This window comes from Trichomycterus rosablanca, chromosome 1 (assembly GCF_030014385.1).
Source record: "Trichomycterus rosablanca isolate fTriRos1 chromosome 1, fTriRos1.hap1, whole genome shotgun sequence".
Taxonomy (NCBI): domain Eukaryota; kingdom Metazoa; phylum Chordata; class Actinopteri; order Siluriformes; family Trichomycteridae; genus Trichomycterus; species Trichomycterus rosablanca.
In genome coordinates this window covers 83,769,199-83,793,089 of record NC_085988.1, presented here as the reverse complement: position 1 = coordinate 83,793,089, position 23,891 = coordinate 83,769,199, and the positions used below count along the sequence as shown (strand labels likewise).

General features: G+C 44.4%; 1 protein-coding gene across 1 annotated transcript in view; it reads right to left on the bottom strand.

Annotated features, from left to right (window-relative positions):
• usp6nl (USP6 N-terminal like) overlaps positions 1 to 23,443 on the bottom strand; it is a 106,758-nt gene extending 83,315 nt beyond the window's left edge. Inside the window, exon 1 of the mRNA XM_062996870.1 lies at positions 23,349 to 23,443. The gene's annotated coding sequence lies outside the window, so the exon portion shown is untranslated. The remainder of the gene's footprint in view (positions 1 to 23,348) is intronic.
• Positions 23,444 to 23,891: the final 448 nt, after the last annotated feature.

Below are 23,891 nucleotides of genomic sequence, written 5' to 3'. Positions count from 1 at the left end.
TGGTCGCACCGGTGCGACCTCAGATTTTTTTCAGTCGCACCGGTGAGATTAGGTCGCACTCTAGAGCCCTGACCAGAGCCAATCATGAAACACGAGTGAGTAACGTCAACACGTAATGCCTGGTCCACACCACACGGTTTTTGCCCTGATTTTCGCCCGGCGACTGGTCGGCGTTAAATTTGCCGACTCGGGAGCAAGCTCTCGACCGCTATGTGTGAACTGTTCAATGACTCGATCCGAGCGGCTGAAGATAAATATCTAGCTAGCTAAATATCTGGATATGAGTCGGCCGACTGGCAACGAATGCTGTGTCGAACAGCCAATGAGAACGCAAGATACGGTGTGAGGGGAAACGCAAGGCAGTAGTGTTAAAACGCGGGACAGGGGGGTAATATAGTTTATATCAAAATACATCAGCACACACACACAAGTTTTACAGTATTTCTGACCTGATCGTTCTCTACAAAACGTAATACCCACGCTGCATTGCAAAAAATATTTATTAACTTACTATCCAACTCACTATAGAACAATCCATGCTGGCCACGTTGCCAAATCCACTCAGATTCATTTATTTTTCCTTCTTGCTTTTACGCCGCACATCAGCACACAAACTTTGATCTCTCGCTTATTGTTGACGTGTATTTTTGGACGTGGTGTCATTAAACCCCTCGAGTTTTTACGTGACAAAACGTAGTTTGGGAGACCAGAGAAGCTCGCCTGAGATTCCTCCTGGTGATAGATGGTGTATCAGTCGTGTAGTGTGAAATACACACCGACCTGAAAGACTCCCGATTACAAGAGATCCAGTCGTGTAGTGTGAACTGTACAGAGACCCGACGACATGGAAAGTCGTGTAGTGTGAACTTGGCATTACAGGTCTAGTATTTTGCAAACGTTTTACAGACCGAACAGCTCCGTACTGACTTCATACTGACTCAGCAGCCGCCATCTGTGATCCTGCTCCCAATCTAACGGTCCCCTAGTTCCCTCCCGTTGGAATCACGCTACTGGTATCTTCTCACGCGCTGGCTGAGGAGCACTGAGACCTCTGACACGCAGGTAGGTAACGCAAGTTATCTTTCCGAAGTGGAGTCACAAACCGATCACCAGTGCAGACGCCCCAACCGGACAGCAGAGGCCGCAACTGAGACACACACTAGGATTAAAACTCAGATCAGTTTTCCACTGGCACACCAGCGCTTGAATTCGATTTCGAATCTCAGCTCTGCTACCGGTCGGCTGGGCAGCAGACTAAAATCAGGCACTAAAATCTGCTGGGTGGGAAAAAAACGGACTGGAAAAGGGGTGGGGTCTTCAGTAGAGATGGACCGATCAGCGTTTCCGATCGCGATCTCCTTTCAGCGCAATCGGCCGATAGCCGATACCGATCGAGGGCGGGGCAACATAAAATTTTTAGCGCAAGCAAGACATGAAACACGGTCTAAACTGGTTTATTACTATTTTTAACGAACATGTGAAACAGTATAATATCTTTAACAAAATTAGCAGTAAATAAACAAATCAAACAAATACAGCCAATAGTGCAATGATTATAGAAAAAAGTTAATTTAATAAATGCAGTCAAAACTGCAGTCATTAAACGCAGACTCTGGGTTATTTTAAACGAAAAACTTCAACCATTAAATGTAGATCTCGAATTGTTTTTAAACAGTAAATAAAACAGTCAATGCTGCAATAACGTAATTAAACAGTAAATCAAACAAATACAGTTAAAATACTGCAATCATTAAATTAAATTAAATAAAAAAAAGTACATTAAACAGTCAATACTGCAATAATAAAACATCGCACTTAATGTTTTAAACGAAAAAAACAGTGAATTAAACAAATACAGTGAAAATACTGCAGTCATTAAATTTAGATCATAAAAACTGCAGTCATTAAGCCGCTCAGGTGGCGCAGCGGTAAAGTACGCTAGCTCACCAGAGTTGGGTTTCTAGATGCGTCGTATCGAAACTCAGCTCTACCTTTCCGACTGGGTTGGGCGGCAGTATGAACAACGTTTGGCTGTTGTTCAGGGTTAGGGGTAGAGTCGGATCATAGGTCCTCATAACTGGTACGACTGCGGCCCCTGCTGGTTGACTGACGGCGCCTGCACAGGGCTGAGGAATGACACTGAGGGGGGTGTGACCCTCCGTGCGCGGTGTCTCTCGGTGTATGAACTCGGCTCGTGCGGGTGAAAAATGCAGGCCGTACTGACTGCGTGCCGGAGGGGGCGCAAGTCAGTTGAGCGGCGTCCTCAGTCAGCGGCAAAAAGGGTCGAATCAGTATAGAGGACGCAATCAGGGTAATTGGACACGATTAGAGTGGGGAAAAAAATAGATAATTAAAAAAAAATTTGACGTCATTAAACTCAGACTCTGAAATAGCATCGCTGAAATCCTTATTGCTTTTCCAACACGCTAGTGCTTGCGCGCTCTGTGGGACGGTAGCCTCTGAAAGATAGCAAAGCACTTGGGATGTGATCGGACTGTCGCTCTCCCGTGTGCTCTTAAGTGCCGTATCGGATTAGTCGTGTTAAATGTCTTGGTTTTGGTTCCCCCGCGAGACACGTTGGTTTTACAAATTTTACAAAACGTCCTGGATGAGTCTGTCACATACGGTAAAAAAAACTGCCAGACTGACGACGTGTTTCCTGTCCGCATATGCAGCTGAACACCATAAACCGTTTCTTTAGCCGCTCGCGATCGGCTCTCGGGGGTCGGCCACATTTGAGAAATATCGGCCGATCGCATATTTTGATTAAAAATCGGCCGGTACCGATACATTGCCGATCGATCCTCCCATCTCTAGTCTTCAGCGCTGTGTGAGGACCCTGGTTAGTAAAACTCAGATCTCAGTGGTGCCACCCGATCGCTTCATAAAAAAGTTGTTCTCTTGGGACTAGAACACTAGCGCACTTTCTCTTAACGGGTTTGTACGCAGAGCTGGCGCATGAGCACCGAGGGTGGGTGCATCCCTTTGTCCACCCTCCCGCTGACACAGCCATTCACGCCTGTGTAGGCGCCTGGTCGGTCCATAGCACAGCTGAATACTGAACACTGTTACACCCCCCGTTACACCCCGTCACACATTTCTGTAAATGTCAGAGCGTGGCGCACACACACAGGAAGAGGAAGCGATGAAGGTCGGAAGGTCCTGCTTCACTTTCCTCATTCCTCTGCGCTGCTGACTGGAAGCCCGGTCCTGAACCTGCGGCTTACGTGTGTGTGTGTGTGTGTGTGTGTGTGTGTGTGTGTAAAACGCCGTACATGCCCGTACTGGTACCATCACACACTCGCCAACCTCTGACTGCACCGCCGGCTCCACTCACACAAACCTGTGTTTATCTGGAGGGAGTGAAGAGCTACTCCAGAGTCAAAAATACTCCACGCGGCTAAAAGCACAGCGGGACCTTGTACTCGACGTCCTCTAAACTCGATGTCATCAGCGTGTGAATATGAGCTGAACCTGCATCAGTGTGGAATAAGCGTCAGATCCAGGGTTACAGCTCCACATGTATCTGTGTTTATCTGGATTCTCCTCCCTGTTTCACTTTTAAACTTGTGTTACAGCTCGAGCTTCTGAGAAATGGTGAGAATCAGAATCAGCTTCTCCCAGAGTCTAAAACGCTTCTGGTTCAAAATAAAGCTTAACGTGGTTTAATGTAGTAAAAGAAGGAGACAGGAGCACTAAACTTCTCTTCATTATTACTGATCATAAGTTCCTCCACTAATCACATTCCTCACTCGCTGTTTTACTACAATAAGTCACGTTAGGTTAGGTTTTGTGCACCGCCGTCACACTTCATAGGAAATAACGGCACATCAGCGCTAGGGCTGCAACTATCGATTATTTTTGTAATCGAGTATTCTATCGATTATTCCAGCGATTAATCGAGTAATGGGATAAGAAATACTTTTGCTTTAATAAAGAGCAAAAATAAATACGTATAAGATTAAATAAGACGCGTCTCCTAAAACAAACTGTAGATTTGTATTCCTGCATACAGGACAGTTTAAAGAGAACATTTTTGAAATGCAAAATCAAAACATCAAAAATTAATCAAATTACTTTTAAAAGTTATACAGGCAACCTGAAACTAAGGCATAAATAATAATAAACAATAATACATGAACATAATCCTCTAATCTGTGCAACTTTCAGAACTAAAGGTTTTTAGCTACAGCTCACACAGAACATAAAGAGGGTTTGTAGTGTTCGTAGGAGGTTCTGTCAGGATTGTATCTCCTAGATGAGGTAGATTTGGTGTGTGTGTGTGTGTGTGTGTGTGCCTAAGTCTTCAAAAAAGCCTGTGGTGGTTACAATGAAGAAAAGTCGGCGTATCAACACGACGCTCTGATTTTTTCCAGTTTAAAATGACCTCAAACTTTCTGTGGTTTTCTCTGTCCGGTCTCGTCTGTTCGCCCCTCGATATTTTCCCTCCTTCTATATTTTGCAGTCCGCGCTATCAAATATCGGCTGCGACCTAAATCGCTACGTTCACACTGAACAGTACGCCGGAGCGGCGAGCGTGTCCAAATATGTAGTATTCATTAAACTGTACGTGAAAAGTACCCGGTTTAAGTGCTAAGTTCTGTTCCAGTATGAGATTCGGGACGCAGCCCTCGGCTTCTTCACGTCACCTGAACACAGCGTGAACGCGTCGTGCAAAAGCAAAAGTCGTCCGTGCGAAACACCATGAGCTGTATATAGTTGTATAGATTAAACGATGCCTCAATGCAAAAAATTGGAATCGATGATTTGTAGTAATCGATTTACTCGAGTTTCAGTTGTCTAGAAAAGGTTCAGCTTCCGTAGGGATGATGCGCAACAGAGTCGAGTTTTGTGCTGGAAATATTCTGGAAATATTCTGGGAACATAAAGGAAAACATTTACAAATAAGTGGATTAAATCCCAAATGGAACCACACACAGGTACAGATTTGGTCTCAATTTGAAGAAGAGAAGCTCAGGTAAGCAGCGGTTATAATTTTATGCTGCTGTGTGATTGATCTGGGTCGCGGTGCTGCTGTTTACCGTGCGCTTTCATTTTGCAATGATAGCAAAGCTTGATCAAATATGAAACTTTTTCGGGATTTTTTGATGCTCATTTATCTGAAGTAAAATAAGCAGCAGAAATGTGATTGTGAGATTCTCCTGGTTTGTTGTAATAATACAAAATGTAAACACTCTGAACACGGGCAGTGGTCTGCCATTGTACTCTGTTAAGTTTACATTATATCGTATCGTATCGTATATCGCCACTTCTCAAAAGCATATTGAGATATGAGTTTTTAGTCATACCGCCCAGCCCTAGACTGATGAAGGAGGTCATGAACCCAGAAGAGCTGAAGATTCGAGAAGCCATAGCGCTCTAGAAGTGCTTCTGTTTCACTTCGTAAACAAAACGGTCCACATTAGCCGCTCAGGTGGCGCAGCGGTAAAAACACGCGCTGCAACCAGAGCTGGATTCCGGATACATGGTATCGAATCTCGGCTCTGCCTTACCGGCTCGAGGCTGATTGGCCGGTTGATCAGTTGGGGGGGCGGGACAAGGGGCCGGAAGTGGGTCTCTCTCTGTCAGAATGGTGCAGTTACGACCTCTGCCGGCTGATTAGAGGCGCCTGCACAAGAGATGAGGAAGGAGTGCTCTTAGGGTGTGTCTCTCCGCATGCAACGCTAGGTGGCGCCACACTCGTCAATGTGTGGGTGAAAAAATGCAGGCGGCTGCTGCTCATGTTTCGGAGGGGATTTGGGTTAGCTTCGATCTCCTCGGTCAGGGCAGAGTTCGGCATGGACAGAGAGGAAGCACGATGCAAATTGGAAAATTGGACGCGCTAAAGGGGGAGAAAAAGGGGGAGAAAATGCAAAAAAAAAAAAAAACGGTCCACATTAATCGCTTCAGTAAAAGCGTGCAGACTGTAAATGTTTGAAAGGTTATCGCTGTTACTCAACACCAAAACGTTAAGAACCTTGTTCTACCCACGGAGAATAACGTTACACCACAAACAGGTAATAAAACAAGCATGTAGGTGTTAAAAGCCATAAACACGGCACGTCTACACATTATAATGCATTTAAAGAATGTTTCGGTATTGTATCTCCTCAGGCGACGTTCAGGAGGTGTAGCGGTCAAGTTTGGCTAGCCAACTAACACTGGGATCCACCCCCACACATCTACATACAGGCAATTGGCTATGTCGGGGGGGGGGGGGGATCATTCTCAGCACTGCAGTGACACTGACATGGTGGTGGTGTGTCAGTGTGTGTTGCGCTGGTATGAGTGGATCAGACGCAGCAGCGCTGCTGGAGTTTTTAAACACCTCACTGTCACTGCTGGACTGAGAATAGTCCACCGACCAAAAATACATCCAGCCAACAGCACCCCGTGGGCAGCGTCCTGTGACCACTGATGAAGGTCTAGAAGATGACCGACTCAAACAGCAGCAATAGATGAGCGATCGTCTCTGACTTTACATTTACATGGTGGACCGACTAGGTAGGAGTGTCTAATAGAGTGGACAGTGAGCGGACATGGTATTTAAAAACTCCAGCAGCGCTGCTCACACTAACACACCACCACCATGTCAGTGTCACTGCAGTGCTGAGAATGATCCACCACCTAAATAATACCTGCTCTGTGGTGGTCCTGTGGGGGTCCTGTGGGGGACCATTGAAGAACAGCATGAAAGGGGGGTAACAAAGCATGCAGAGAAACAGATGGACTACAGTCAGTAATTGTAGAGCTACAAAGTGCTTCTATATGGTAAGTGGAGTGAGTGTAGAAACAAGTATATGATCAGTGTACACATTCTTAATGTGAAGTTTGTTATGTTTCAGTCGAGCCAGAAATGTGTCTGAATCTTCAAAGTAATTTTGGTTTTGATTTGACTTCAACACAAAGCACATCAGTCAGTAATTACATCTGCTGAAAGTTTACCAAACCGGTCATCCTGGAAAAGTAGGCCTGATCACCGGCATTCCTGCAGCACGGGAGGAACAAACCTCAGCAGCACTGCGTTACTGAGGGAGTTCAGATCACAACGAAGATACGGTGTGGTGAGAAAGGGAAGTAATACTCCAGCAAACCAAACAGAGCGGTGAATTAAATAAAAAATCTGACGACAGCAGTGAAAAAGCACTAGTGAATAAAGAAGTGATTACAGTCGACCCTTGAGTTACGAACCGTTTACCATACGAACATTTCGGGTTACGAACGATCTTTTTCAACTTAACGTACGAACAAATTTCGAATTACGAACTGAAATTTGCGAAACACGTGACGTCACGAACAAGTTGACTCCGACCGTCTCTCTCTCTCTCTCAGAGAAGAAGCTCGAAATTATTCATACCCCTGGCAAATTTTGACTTAAAGGTACTTTTATTCAACCAGCAATTTTTTTTTTGACCAGAAATGACACAGGTGTCTTCCAGAAGATAATAAGACGATGTACAAGAGGCATCATTATGGAAAAAAATATTTCCCAGCTTTTATTTACATTTGAACAAAAAGTGGCATGTCCAAAATTATTCATACCCTTTGCAAACTGTCACAGTCTATGGGAAAATCCAAAGTTCTATACCATTCCAAATAGTCCAAGCTGTTCTAAAGCATCCTAATTACCCTGATTCATTGGGAACAGCTGTTTTAATCAACTCAACAGGTGAAAAACAGCAACTCTCTGCAGTTGGTTTGTGGACAGTCATGGCTAAGACAAAGGAGCTCACTAAGGACCTGCGGCTGTGCATTGTGGCAGCTCACAAGTCAGGAAAGGGCTATAAGGCCATATCTAAATGTTTTCAAGTTCCAGTGGCTACAGTGCAAAGTATTATTAAAAAATACAAGACATTCCGCACTGTGGAAAATCTCAGAGGATGTGGTCGGAAGCCAAAAGTGACACCTGTGCTGGCCAGGAGGATAGTGAGAGAGGTGAAAAAGAATCCAAGGATCACCACCAAGGCCATCCTGGTGAATCTGGGCTCTGCTGGTGGCAACGTCTCAAGGCAGACAGTCCAACGGACACTGCACACTGCTGGGTTCCACGGACGCAGACCAAGGAGGACGCCACTTCTCCAGAAAAGGCACACAAAAGCTCGCTTGGCCTTTGCAAATGCTCATCTGGACAAAGAAGAAGACTTCTGGTCTTCTGTTTTATGGTCAGATGAAACAAAAATTGAATTGTTTGGCCACAATGATGTATCCTTCATTTGGCGTAAAAAAGGAGAAGCCTTCAACCCTAAGAACACCATCCCCACTGTCAAACATGGTGGTGGGAACCTAATGATTTGGGGGTGTTTTTCAGCCAATGGACCAGGGAACCTAATCACAGTAAACGGCAGGGCTCTAGAGTGCGACCAAATTTCTCAATGGTGCGACTAAAAAAAATCTCAGGTCGCACCGGTGCGACCAGGCTTCCGAGGAAAAAAAAAAAACAACAGACACACATTAGGCCAATAACATGGTCTAAACCAATCAGAGATAGTGAAGGGCGGGACAATATTGTAGCAGTGATATGTGAGCGACATTCAGCTCAGCCAATCAGAATGCAGCACCAGGTTTATACATGTGCGTTTGGATGTTCTGCAGTAAGTTTAGTTTTGTATATGAGACTCGCTGGATGTCCCCAGAATGGAAGTTCGGGTTCTGGAGCTCGGCGGTGTAAAGTGTTGTAATGCTCACCGAAGCCTTAATTCCCACACCTCCACCACCGCACAGCAAAAGACCCGTTACATCCCCACCGGACAGCGGCTAGGTGAGCCGACCCTCTACAGTAGCAAGGGGCTAATGCCAGCGGTAAAGTGCAATGATAGCGAAAGTAAAAACACGACAATATTTTCGTTAAGTAAAATATAAAAATAACTAAAAGACCAAAATATATTAGAATACATGTAGTCAAAATACACAGTGAGTGCACCGCAAGCGATTTTGGGAATCTGTGTAAAAGATTCAGTAAAGCAGATAATATAATGCACTGCATTTAAGATTACACTCTAACACTCTAGAGCCCCATACACACACACACACACACACACACACACACACACACAAACCCACACATATACAGTGTATCACAAAAGTGAGTACACCCCTCACATTTCTGCAAATATTTTATTATATCTTTTCATGGGACAACACTATAGAAATAAAACTTGGATATAACTTAGAGTAGTCAGTGTACAACTTGTATAGCAGTGTAGATTTACTGTCTTCTGAAAATAACTCAACACACAGCCATTAATGTCTAAATAGCTGGCAACATAAGTGAGTACACCCCACAGTGAACATGTCCAAATTGTGCCCAAAGTGTCAATATTTTGTGTGACCACCATTATTATCCAGCACTGCCTTAACCCTCCTGGGCATGGAATTCACCAGAGCTGCACGGGGTGCTACTGGAATCCTCTTCCACTCCTCCATGATGACATCACGGAGCTGGTGGATGTTAGACACCTTGAACTCCTCCACCTTCCACTTGAGGATGCGCCACAGGTGCTCAATTGGGTTTAGTCCATCACCTTTACCTTCAGCTTCCTCAGCAAGGCAGTTGTCACCTTGGAGGTTGTGTTTGGGGTCGTTATCCTGTTGGAAAACTGCCATGAGGCCCAGTTTTCGAAGGGAGGGGATCATGCTCTGTTTCAGAATGTCACAGTACATGTTGGAATTCATGTTTCCCTCAATGAACCGCAGCTCCCCAGTGCCAGCAACACTCATGCAGCCCAAGACCATGATGCTACCACCACCATGCTTGACTGTAGGCAAGATACAGTTGTCTTGGTACTTCTCACCAGGGCGCCGCCACACATGCTGGACACCATCTGAGCCAAACAAGTTTATCTTGGTCTCGTCAGACCACAGGGCATTCCAGTAATCCATGTTCTTGGACTGCTTGTCTTCAGCAAACTGTTTGCGGGCTTTCTTGTGTCAGCTTCCTTCTGGGATGACGACCATGCAGACCGAGTTGATGCAGTGTGCGGCGTATGGTCTGAGCACTGACAGGCTGACCTCCCATGTCTTCAACCTCTGCAACAATGCTGGCAGCACTCATGTGTCTATTTTTTAAAGCCAACCTCTGGATATGACGCCGAACACGTGGACTCAACTTCTTTGGTCGACCCTGGTGAAGCCTGTTCCGAGTGGAACCTGTCCTGGAAAACCGCTGTATGACCTTGGCCACCATGCTGTAGCTCAGTTTCAGGGTGTTAGCAATCTTCTTATAGCCTAGGCCATCTTTGTGGAGAGCAACAATTCTATTTCTCACATCCTCAGAGAGTTCTTTGCCATGAGGTGCCATGTTGAATATCCAGTGGCCAGTATGAGAGAATTGTACCCAAAACACCAAATTTAACAGCCCTGCTCCCCATTTACACCTGGGACCTTGACACATGACACCAGGGAGGGACAACGACACATTTGGGCACAATTTGGACATGTTCACTGTGGGGTGTACTCACTTATGTTGCCAGCTATTTAGACATTAATGGCTGTGTGTTGAGTTATTTTCAGAAGACAGTAAATCTACACTGCTATACAAGCTGTACACTGACTACTCTAAGTTATATCCAAGTTTCATGTCTATAGTGTTGTCCCATGAAAAGATATAATGAAATATTTGCAGAAATGTGAGGGGTGTACTCACTTTTGTGATACACTGTATATATATATACAGTGTATGACAAAAGTGAGTACACCCCTCACATTTCTGCAGATATTTAAGTATATCTTTTCATGGGACAACACTGACAAAATGACACTTTGACACAATGAAAAGTAGTCTGTGTGCAGCTTATATAACAGTGTAAATTTATTCTTCCCTCAAAATAACTCAATATACAGCCATTAATGTCTAAACCACCAGCAACAAAAGTGAGTACACCCCTAAGAGACTACACCCCTAAATGTCCAAATTGAGCACTGCTTGTCATTTTCCCTCAAAAATGTCATGTGACTTGTTAGTGTTACTAGGTCTCAGGTGTGCATAGGGAGCAGGTGTGTTCAATTTAGTAGTACAGCTCTCACACTCTCTTATACTGGTCACTGAAAGTTCCAACATGGCACCTCATGGCAAAGAACTCTCTGAGGATCTTAAAAGACGAATTGTTGCGCTACATGAAGATGGCCAAGGCTACAAGAAGATTGCCAACACCCTGAAACTGAGCTGCAGCACAGTGGCCAAGATCATCCAGCGTTTTAAAAGAGCAGGGTCCACTCAGAAACGACCTCGCGTTGGTCGTCCAAAGAAGCTGAGTGCACGTGCTCAGCGTCACATCCAACTGCTGTCTTTGAAAGATAGGCGCAGGAGCGCTGTCAGCATTGCTGCAGAGATTGAAAAGGTGGGGGGTCAGCCTGTCAGTGCTCAGACCATACGCCGCACACTACATCAAATTGGTCTGCATGGCTGTCACCCCAGAAGGAAGCCTCTTCTGAAGTCTCTACACAAGAAAGCCCGCAAACAGTTTGCTGAAGACATGTCAACAAAGGACATGGATTACTGGAACCATGTCCTATGGTCTGATGAGACCAAGATTAATTTGTTTGGTTCAGATGGTCTCAAGCATGTGTGGCGGCAATCAGGTGAGGAGTACAAAGATAAGTGTGTCATGCCTACAGTCAAGCATGGTGGTGGGAATGCCATGGTCTGGGGCTGCATGAGTGCAGCAGGTGTTGGGGAGTTACATTTCATTGAGGGACACATGAACTCCAATATGTACTGTGAAATACTGAAGCAGAGCATGATCCCCTCCCTCCGGAAACTGGGTCGCAGGGCAGTGTTCCAGCATGATAATGACCCCAAACACACCTCTAAGACGACCACTGCTTTATTGAAGAGGCTGAGGGTAAAGGTGATGGACTGGCCAAGCATGTCTCCAGACCTAAACCCAATAGAACATCTTTGGGGCATCCTCAAGCGAAAGGTGGAGGAGTGCAAAGTCTCGAATATCCGCCAGCTCCGTGATGTCATCATGGAGGAGTGGAAAAGCATTCCAGTGGCAACCTGTGAAGCTCTGGTAAACTCCATGCCCAGGAGAGTTAAGGCAGTTCTGGGAAATAATGGTGGCCACACAAAATATTGACACTTCAGGAACTTTCACTAAGGGGTGTACTCACTTTTGTTGCCGGTGGTTTAGACATTAATGGCTGTATATTGAGTTATTTTGAGGGAAGAATAAATTTACACTGTTATATAAGCTGCACACAGACTACTTTTCATTGTGTCAAAGTGTCATTTTGTCAGTGTTGTCCCATGAAAAGATATACTTAAATATTTGCAGAAATGTGAGGGGTGTACTCACTTTTGTGATACACTGTATATATATATATATATACACATATAATTTTAAATATACACACACATATAAATAGATATACACACATACATACACATTTACTCTATTATTATTTTTATAATTTTTATAAAAAATAATTGCTATAATTAGACTATAATACTATAATTAACTGTAAAGAGCATGGGAAGACCATGGCCGGCAATAGTGTATTTGTGACTGGTTCTAATACATTTTGAATTGAAAGGCTGAAAAAGCCCAATGCATCTATAAAACACATTACATGCGGCGATAAATGCACTGCCCAAGTGTCCCCCTCTCCCCACTGCCTTTCAGCGGCAGGCAGCAGCAAACAGATCATCAGACCAGGCCATGTTGACCAGATTGTTAGTTATTTACAAGTCAATATTGCCTATATGGACAGTGAGTATAAAAAAAAAAAAAAATAAAAAATAAAAAAAAAGGGAACCTGTAAAACTGCGGTGTTAAATGCGATGCAGTCGAAAATTTGGGTGCACCTAACTTTTGTGCTGGTGCACCTAAGAAAAAAAGTTAGGCGCACCAGTGCAACCAGTGCAAAAAGTTAGTCTAGAGCCCTGGTAAACGGCATCATAAAAAAAGATCAATACATCAAGATTCTCAACAACAACATCAGGCAGTCTGCAGAGAAACTTGGCCTTGGGCACCAGTGGACATTTCAGCACGACAACGACCCAAAACACACAGCAAAAGTGGTGAAGAAATGGTTAGCGGACAAAAACATTAACATTTTGCAGTGGCCCAGCCAGAGTCCTGACTTGAATCCAATTGAGAATCTGTGGAGGGAGCTAAAGATCAGGGTGATGGCAAGGAGACCCTCCAACCTGAAAGAGTTGGAGCTCATCGCTAAAGATGAATGGGCAAAAATACCAGTGGAGACATGCAAAAAGCTGGTCAGCAATTATAGGAAGCGTTTAATTGCTGTAATAGCCAATAAAGGCTTTTCTATTAATTATTGAGAAGGGTATGAATAATTTTGGACATGCCACTTTTTGTTCAAATGTAAATAAAAGCTGAGAAATATTTTTTTCCATAATGATGCCTCTTGTACATCGTCTTATTATCTTCTGGGAGACGCCTGTGTCATTTCCGGTCCAAAAAAAAAATTGCTGGTTGAATAAAAGTAACTTTAAGTCAAAATTTGCCAGGGGTATGAATAATTTCGAGCTTCACTGTATACCTATATAGCTATATACTGTATATATACACAGTATATACAGTATATACAGTGTATCACAAAAGTGAGTACACCCCTCACATTTCTGCAGATATTTAAGTATATCTTTTCATGGGACAACACTGACAAAATGACACTTTGACACAATGAAAAGTAGTCTGTGTGCAGCTTATATAACAGTGTAAATTTATTCTTCCCTCAAAATAACTCAATAGACAGCCATTAATGTCTAAACCACCGGCAACAAAAGTGAGTACACCCCTAAGAGACTACACCCCTAAATGTCCAAATTGAGCACTGCTTGTCATTTTCCCTCCAAAATGTCATGTGATTTGTTAGTGTTACTAGGTCTCAGGTGTGCATAGGGAGCAGGTGTGTTCAATTTAGTAGTACAGCTCTCACCCTCTCTCATACTGGCCACTGAAAGTTCCAACATGGCACCTCATGGCAAAGAACTCTCTGAGGATCTTAAAAGACGAATTGTTGCGCTACATGAAGATGGCCAAGGCTACAAGAAGATGGCCAACACCCTGAAACTGAGCTGCAGCACAGTGGCCAAGATCATCCAGCGTTTTAAAAGAGCAGGGTCCACTCAGAACAGACCTCGCGTTGGTCGTCCAAAGAAGCTGAGTGCACGTGCTCAGCGTCACATCCAACTGCTGTCTTTGAAAGATAGGCGCAGGAGTGCTGTCAGCATTGCTGCAGAGATTGAAAAGGTGGGGTGTCAGCCTGTCAGTGCTCAGACCATACGCCGCACACTACATCAAATTGGTCTGCATGGCTGTCACCCCAGAAGGAAGCCTCTTCTGAAGTCTCTACACAAGAAAGCCCGCAAACAGTTTGCTGAAGACATGTCAACAAAGGACATGGGTTACTGGAACCATGTCCTATGGTCTGATGAGACCAAGATTAATTTGTTTGGTTCAGATGGTCTCAAGCATGTGTGGCGGCAATCAGGTGAGGAGTACAAAGATAAGTGTGTCATGCCTACAGTCAAGCATGGTGGTGGGAATGCCATGGTCTGGGGCTGCATGAGTGCAGCAGGTGTTGGGGAGTTACATTTCATTGAGGGACACATGAACTCCAATATGTACTGTGAAATACTGAAGCAGAGCATGATCCCCTCCCTCCGGAAACTGGGTCGCAGGGCAGTGTTCCAGCATGATAATGACCCCAAACACACCTCTAAGACGACCACTGCTTTATTGAAGAGGCTGAGGGTAAAGGTGATGGACTGGCCAAGCATGTCTCCAGACCTAAACCCAATAGAACATCTTTGGGGCATCCTCAAGCGGAAGGTGGAGGAGTGCAAAGTCTCGAATATCCGCCAGCTCCGTGATGTCGTCATGGAGGAGTGGAAAAGCATTCCAGTGGCAACCTGTGAAGCTCTGGTAAACTCCACGCCCAGGAGAGTTAAGGCAGTTCTGGGAAATAATGGTGGCCACACAAAATATTGACACTTCAGGAACTTTCACTAAGGGGTGTACTCACTTTTGTTGCCGGTGGTTTAGACATTAATGGCTGTATATTGAGTTATTTTGAGGGAAGAATAAATTTACACTGTTATATAAGCTGCACACAGACTACTTTCCATTGTGTCAAAGTGTCATTTTGTCAGTGTTGTCCCATGAAAAGATATACTTAAATATCTGCAGAAATGTGAGGGGTGTACTCACTTTTGTGATACACTGTGTATCACAAAAGTGAGTACACCCCTCACATTTCTGCAGATATTTAAGTATATCTTTTCATGGGACAACACTGACAAAATTATTTCCCAGAACTGCCTTAACTCTCCTGGGCGTGGAGTTTACCAGAGCTTCACAGGTTGCCACTGGAATGCTTTTCCACTCCTCCATGACGACATCACGGAGCTGGCGGATATTCGAGACTTTGCACTCCTCCACCTTCCGCTTGAGGATGCCCCAAAGATGTTCTATTGGGTTTAGGTCTGGAGACATGCTTGGCCAGTCCATCACCTTTACCCTCAGCCTCTTCAATAAAGCAGTGGTCGTCTTAGAGGTGTGTTTGGGGTCATTATCATGCTGGAACACTGCCCTGCGACCCATTTTCCGGAGGGAGGGGATCATGCTCTGCTTCAGTATTTCACAGTACTTATTGGAGTTCATGTGTCCCTCAATGAAATGTAACTCCCCAACACCTGCTGCACTCATGCAGCCCCAGACCATGGCATTCCCACCACCATGCTTGACTGTAGGCATGACACACTTATCTTTGTACTCCTCACCTGATTGCCGCCACACATGCTTGAGACCATCTGAACCAAACAAATTAATCTTGGTCTCATCAGACCATAGGACATGGTTCCAGTAATCCATGTCCTTTGTTGACATGTCTTCAGCAAACTGTTTGCGGGCTTTCTTGTGTAGAGACTTCAGAAGAGGCTTCTTTCTGGGGTGACAGCCATGCAGACCAATTTGATGTAGTGTGCGGCGTATGGTCTGAGCACTGACAGGCTGACCCCCCACCTTTTCAATCTCTGCAGCAATGCTGACAGCACTCCTGCGCCTATCTTTCAAAGACAGCAGTTGGATGTGACGCTGAGCACGTGCACTCAGCTTCTTTGGACGACCAACGCGAGGTCTGTTCTGAGTGGACCCTGCTCTTTTAAAACGCTGGATGATCTTGGCCACTGTGCTGCAGCTCAGTTTCAGGGTGTTGGCAATCTTCTTGTAGCCTTGGCCATCTTCATGTAGCGCAACAATTCGTCTTTTAAGATCCTCAGAGAGTTCTTTGCCATGAGGTGCCATGTTGGAACTTTCAGTGACCAGTATGAGAGAGTGTGAGAGCTGTACTACTAAATTGAACACACCTGCTCCCTATGCACACCTGAGACCTAGTAACACTAACAAATCACATGACATTTTGGAGGGAAAATGACAAGCAGTGCTCAATTTGGACATTTAGGGGTGTAGTCTCTTAGGGGTGTACTCACTTTTGTTGCCGGTGGTTTAGACATTAATGGCTGTATATTGAGTTATTTTGAGGGAAGAATAAATTTACACTGTTATATAAGCTGCACACAGACTACTTTTCATTGTGTCAAAGTGTCATTTTGTCAGTGTTGTCCCATGAAAAGATATACTTAAATATCTGCAGAAATGTGAGGGGTGTACTCACTTTTGTGATACACTGTATATATACTGTATATATATATACACACACACACACACACACACACACACACACACACACACACAGTGCAATGTATTCATTTATATATATATATATTAGGGCTGTCGAAGTTAACGCGATAATAACGCATTAACGCGACCTCAATTTAACGCGATTAAAAAAATTAGTGCCATTAACGCAAATTCTAGTTCATGTTGAGACTTGACTGGTAGAACAAACGTTTTAATGTCGGACTTGCCACCGTTTTTCATTTGCGGTTTGTTAACATAATGTAACCGATCGTGGTAGTGATGCACTTGCATAATAAAGAAATAAATACACGCTATATTCACAAGTTGTCGGGAGCAGAACACTTTATTACACTTAATTAACTTCTTCTTCTGTACCGAATACCGGAAAGCTGAGTCGAGCACGTTAGTTCATGAACTATGGAAGCCCCAAAGGGTCAAAACACACTCACTTCGTGTAGAAACGTCCATCAAACCATCGTCACGATACAACCACAGACAAGTCTGATACAATAACTACGCCTTATCCCACCTAAAGCACCGCTGATCTACAATGTTTGCTGATGGAGAAATTCTAACCTACAATCTGACATTTACTGCCTAGTATGTGAGTGAATAAAACTCCCTTACAGTTTTCTCTTGTCCCAGCAGTTTTTAACATAAGTACATTTAGCATAAAATGTGTTCACCATTTTAATTGTAACATTTCACTTAAAAATCCTTGTTTTCTATAACATTTACACAGATTTTTTTTAATGCGATTAATCGCGATTAACTATATGAAATTCTGAGATTAATCGCGATTAAAAATTTTAATCGTTTGACAGCCCTAATATATATATATATATACAGGGGTTGGACAAAATAACTGAAACACCTGTCATTTTAGTGTGGGAGGTTTCATGGCTAAATTGGACCAGTTTGGTGGCCAATCTTCATTAATTGCACATTGCACCAGTAAGAGCAGAGTGTGAAGGTTCAATTAGCAGGGTAAGAGCACAGTTTTGCTCAAAATATTGCAATGCACACAACATTATGGGTGACATACCAGAGTTCAAAAGAGGACAAATTGTTGGTGCACGTCTTGCTGGCGCATCTGTGACCAGGACAGCAAGTCTTTGTGATGTATCAAGAGCCACGGTATCCAGGGTAATGTCAGCATACCACCAAGAAGGACAAACCACATCCAACAGGATTAACTGTGGACGCAAGAGGAAGCTGTCTGAAAGGGATGTTCGGGTGCTAACCCGTATTGTATCCAAAAAACATAAAACCACGGCTGCCCAAATCACGGCAGAATTAAATGTGCACCTCAACTCTCCTGTTTCCACCAGAACTGTCCGTCGGGAGCTCCACAGGGTCAATATACACGGCCGGGCTGCTATAGCCAAACCTTTGGTCACTCGTGCCAATGCCAAACGTCGGTTTCAATGGTGCAAGGAGCGCAAATCTTGGGCTGTGGACATTGTGAAACATGTATTGTTCTCTGATGAGTCCACCTTTACTGTTTTCCCCACATCCGGGAGAGTTACGGTGTGGAGAAGCCCCAAAGAAGCGTACTACCCAGACTGTTGCATGCCCAGAGTGAAGCATGGGGGTGGATCAGTGATGGTTTGGGCTGCCATATCATGGCATTCCCTTGGCCCAATACTTGTGCTAGATGGGCGCGTTACTGCCAAGGACTACCGAACCATTCTGGAGGACCATGTGCATCCAATGGCGGTGCCGTGTATCAGGATGACAATGCACCAATACACACAGCAAGACTGGTGAAAGATTGGTTTGATGAACATGAAAGTGAAGTTGAACATCTCCCATGGCCTGCACAGTCACCAGATCTAAATATTATTGAGCCACTTTGGGGTGTTTTGGAGAAGCGAGTCAGGAAACGTTTTCCTCCACCAGCATCACGTAGTGACCTGGCCACTATCCTGCAAGAAGAATGGCTTAAAATCCCTCTGACCACTGTGCAGGACTTGTATATGTCATTTCCAAGACGAATTGACGCTGTATTGGCCGCAAAAGGAGGCCCTACACCATACTAATAAATTATTGTGGTCTAAAACCAGGTGTTTCAGTTATTTTGTCCAACCCCTGTATATATACATATACAGTGTATCACAAAAGTGAGTACACCCCTCACATTTCTGCAAATATTTCATTATATCTTTTCATGGGACAACACTATAGAAATGAAACTTGGATATAACTTAGAGTAGTCAGTGTACAACTTGTATAGCAGTGTAGATTTACTGTCTTCTGAAAATAACTCAACACACAGCCATTAATGTCTAAATAGCTGCAACATAAGTGAGTACACCCCACAGTGAACATGTCCAAATTGTGCCCAAATGTGTCGTTGTCCCTCCCTGGTGTCATGTGTCAAGGTCCCAGGTGTAAATGGGGAGCAGGGCTGTTAAATTTGGTGTTTGGGTACAATTCTCTCATACTGGCCACTGGATATTCAACATGGCACCTCATGGCAAAGAACTCTCTGAGGATGTGAGAAATAGAATTGTTGCTCTCCACAAAGATGGCCTGGGCTATAAGAAGATTGCTAACACCCTGAAACTGAGCTACAGCATGGTGGCCAAGGTCATACAGCGGTTTTCCAGGACAGGTTCCACTCGGAACAGGCTTCGCCAGAGTCGACCAAAGAAGTCGAGTCCACGTGTTCGGCGTCATATCCAGAGGTTGGCTTTAAAAAATAGACACATGAGTGCTGCCAGCATTGCTGCAGAGGTTGAAGACGTGGGAGGTCAGCCTGTCAGTGCTCAGACCATACGCCCCACACTGCATCAACTCGGTCTGCGTGGTCGTCATCCCAGAAGGAAGCTGACGCACAAGAAAGCCCGCAAACAGTTTGCTGAAGACAAGCAGTCCAAGAACATGGATTACTGGAATACCCTGTGGTCTGACGAGACCAAGATAAACTTGTTTGGCTCAGATGGTGTCCAGCATGTGTGGCGGCGCCCTGGTGAGAAGTACCAAGACAACTGTATCTTGCCTACAGTGAAGCATGGTGGTGGTAGCATCATGGTCTTGGGCTGCATGAGTGTTGCTGGCACTGGGGAGCTGCAGTTCATTGAGGGAAACATGAATTCCAACATGTACTGTGACATTCTGAAACAGAGCATGATCCCCTCCCTTCGAAAACTGGGCCTCATGGCAGTTTTCCAACAGGATAACGACCCCAAACACAACCTCCAAGATGACAACTGCCTTGCTGAGGAAGCTGAAGGTAAAGGTGATGGACTAAACCCAATTGAGCACCTGTGGCGCATCCTCAAGTGGAAGGTGGAGGAGTTCAAGGTGTCTAACATCCACCAGCTCCGTGATGTCATCATGGAGGAGTGGAAGAGGATTCCAGTAGCAACCTGTGCAGCTCTGGTGAATTCCATGCCCAGGAGGGTTAAGGCAGTGCTGGATAATAATGGTGGTCACACAAAATATTGACACTTTGGGCACAATTTGGACATGTTCACTGTGGGGTGTACTCACTTATGTTGCCAGCCATTTAGACATTAATGGCTGTGTGTTGAGTTATTTTCAGAAGACAGTAAATCTACACTGCTATACAAGCTGTACACTGACTACTCTAAGTTATATCCAAGTTTCATGTCTATAGTGTTGTCCCATGAAAAGATATAATAAAATATTTGCAGAAATGTGAGGGGTGTACTCACTTTTGTGATACACTGTATATATGACAAATAAAGTATATCTTAAGTGTGACGTGCACAAAGTTTAACGTGACTTATTGTAGTAAAACAGCGAGTGAGGAATTTGATTAGTGGAGGAACTAGGGATGTCCCGATCCGATCTCAAAGATCGGAATTGGACCCGATCAAGGCATTTTTAAACTGATCGGTATCGGCTTTACTAAGCCCGATTCTAAGCCCGATCCTTCGTTTTACGTCAGCGGTCAAGCAGGTGTCGTAAACGGGAGAGTCCAACAGCGAAGTGTAACGTCTGCGATGCGAGCGTTTCACGAGGCGGTGGGAGCAGAGCCGCGTTCATCACTGTAGAATTTTATTATTTATATTGTGTGTGAGTCGAGGATCACTCCGGTTTACAAAACAATAACTTTTAATCCCAGTATGAAAGGAGCGTAACATACAGCACGAGTTATGCCAAGTTCACACTACACGACTTTCCAAGTGGTCAGGTCGCCGTACAGTTCACACTACACAACTGGATCTCTTGCACTCGGGAGTCCTTCAGTCGGTGTATATTTCACACTACACGACTGATCGGCGATAGGGGGTTTCACACCACACCATCCATCACCAACTGGAATCTCAGGCGAGCTTCTCTGGTCTCCCTTTTTTTTCTTCTTTACAAAAACACACGTGAGAAGTGACGAGAAGTTTAATGATACCACGTCCAAAAAAAAGAACGTCAACAAGTAGCGAGAGATCAGAGGGTTTGTGCGCTGATGTGCAGCGTAATATCAAGGAGGAAAAATAAATGAATCTGAGTGGATTTGGCAACACGAACAGTATATGGCTTGTTTTGTAGTAAGTTTTGCAATGCAGCGTGGGTATTATGTTTTGCAGAGGACGATCAAATCAGAAATACTGTAAAACGTGTGTGTGCCGGTGTATCCTGATATAAACTATATTAATTAAGCCCCTGTCCCCTGTCCTCTCCTGTGTTTCCCCTCACGCTGTATCCTGCGTTCTCATTGGCTGTTCGACATGTCACTCATTCCCAGTTGCCCGTCTGAGATCAGAGATCTGACGTGCTAGAAAACTCGATCCGGTCGCCGAGCCGGTCGGGTCGAGTTGTTGGATAGTTCACACTTAGCGACTGAGAGCCGAGTTTTGATCGCCGAGCGAACGCCGAGTCGCTCCCGACCCGGAAAATCAATCGCCGATCAGTCGCCGAGCGAACATCAGGGCAAAAATCGTGTAGTGTGAACTAGGCATTACAAGACTGAACGACATCTCAGTATCAAGCACTCTGATTGGCTTAGTTACAACACGCCTACAAGTACAGTGGTTCATAAACAAACCAGATATCATTTAACCAAACGATCTACAATTACTACCAATCTGATACGGCACCTAAAAAATAAACACTCAGCCGAATACAGCGAGTTTATTATTATATGATGAGAAGAGGAAGCGGATGTCCGCTAACACGGCAGAGATGCTGATTCTCCTCAAAAAGAACCTTCACTTCACTTTTATTTTGTAAAAATTGCGGAGCTATTCAGTTGTTAAACATGTACACTGGATTAATCTGATTAACTGTAATGTACTTGAAGTGTGCACCGTGTGAACAGCATTATCTAGTTCTTATCTAGACAATATCTAGAAAACACAAGTATCGGTTTGAGACTCGGTATCGGATCGGGATCAAAATTAATGATCGGGAACAAAAAAACATGATCGGGACATCCCTAGGAGGAACTTATGAGCAGTAATAATGAAGAGAAGTTTAGTGCTCCTGTCTCCTTCTTTTACTACATTAAACCACGTTAAGCTTTATTTTAAACCAGAAGCGTTTTAGACTCTGGGAGAAGCTGATTCTGATTCTCAGCGTTTCTCAGAAGCTGGAGCTGTAAAACAAGTTTAAAAGTGAAACAGGGAGGAGAATCCAGATAAACACAGATACATGTGGAGCTGTAACCCTGGATCTGACGCTTATTCCACACTGATGCAGATTAGGGCATCAAGTTTAGGGGACAATGACAATAAAGGCATTCATTCAAAAGCAGCCAATTCACCTTCTGCATGTTTGGGAGGTTGAAGGAAACCAAAGTACCTGGAGATAACCCATCAGGACACAGGGAGAACGTGCAAGAACCAAGGTGAGGATCAAACCTGGATGCGCCAACACTAAACTAGGGCAGTGATAGGTCAGTGGTTAAGATACTGGACTAGTAAGCAGAAGGTTGCTGGTTCGAACACCACCACTGCCAGGCTGCCACTGTTGGGCCCTTGAACAAGGCCCTTAACACTCAGTTGCTCAGACTTGGATAAAAAAAAAAAAGCTTCTGCTAAATGCCGAAAATGTAAATGTAAATGTAAACTCAAGGTGTGAGTGCACCCCGACCCTGACCAGGATAAAGAATGTATGAACCAGCCCACATTTCCCTGTCGATCTCCTGTTTTTCCCTCTAAAAAGTCAACAAAGTGAACTTTAAGCGGACTAAATCGTCTGGAGTGTTTAAATACGACTAATCGAACATTAGATAAAGCGAAAAAATAGAATTTAATCGATTAAAGCGTTCTTTATCGTCTTTCTAAACGATTCGATTATTGGTCGAGGCAGTTCGAGCGGCTTCGAGTGAGTGATGGACAGCCGCAGCAGCCAATCAGAGAGCGGGATGGTAGACGCGCAGCCAATAATAAGGCCGCATTTGTGTTTACGAACCGCCTCTTAGCTTCCGGACTTTGCCGCTGTCCCGAGCTGTTTGGCTAATAGTTGGCGAGGCCTGAATAAAACCGACAAAACAACAAAGTTTTAAACACAATTATGTGTTATAACTCATAAACTACTAATAATAAGATAAATACGTGTGATATTCGTGTTGTGAGAGGGATAAAACAGTGTGAGAGTGTGTACTGCTGTGTAAAAGTGCAGTTAGCTGTGCTGAGTGTATTAATCAGTGCTGTTAGTGTGTGTGTGTGTATAATAATAATAATATTAATAATAATAATGGTGCTGTACCTGCTCTCATCTCCTCTGCTGTTTAATCCGTTCATCCTCATCCACTTCATCCCGAATAACAATGTTCCCATTGTAACCAGTAGCAGGAAACCAGGAGCTCAGTGTGTGTGGAGGAACTCCGAGCTCAGTGTGGAAAGCCTTCAGGGACAGAACCCAACCACCCGAGTGCACCTTATCATCCACCCACCCACCCACACCGACACACCTACCACCTCCCTGTTTCTACACTCACTGTCCATTCTATCAGCTCCACTTACCACCTAGAAGCACTTTGTAGTTCTACAATTACTGACTGTAGTCCATCTGTTTCCCTACATGCTTTGTTGGCTCCCTTTCATGTGTGTGTTGTGCCGGTATGAGTGGATCAGACACTGTCACTGCTGGACTGAGAATAGACCACCGACCAAAAATACATCCAGCCAACAGCGCCCCGTGTGCAGCGTCCTGTCACCACTGATGAAGGTCTAGAAGATGACCGACTCAAACAGCAGCAATAGATGAGCGATCCTCTCTGACTTTACATCTACAAGGTGGACCGACTAG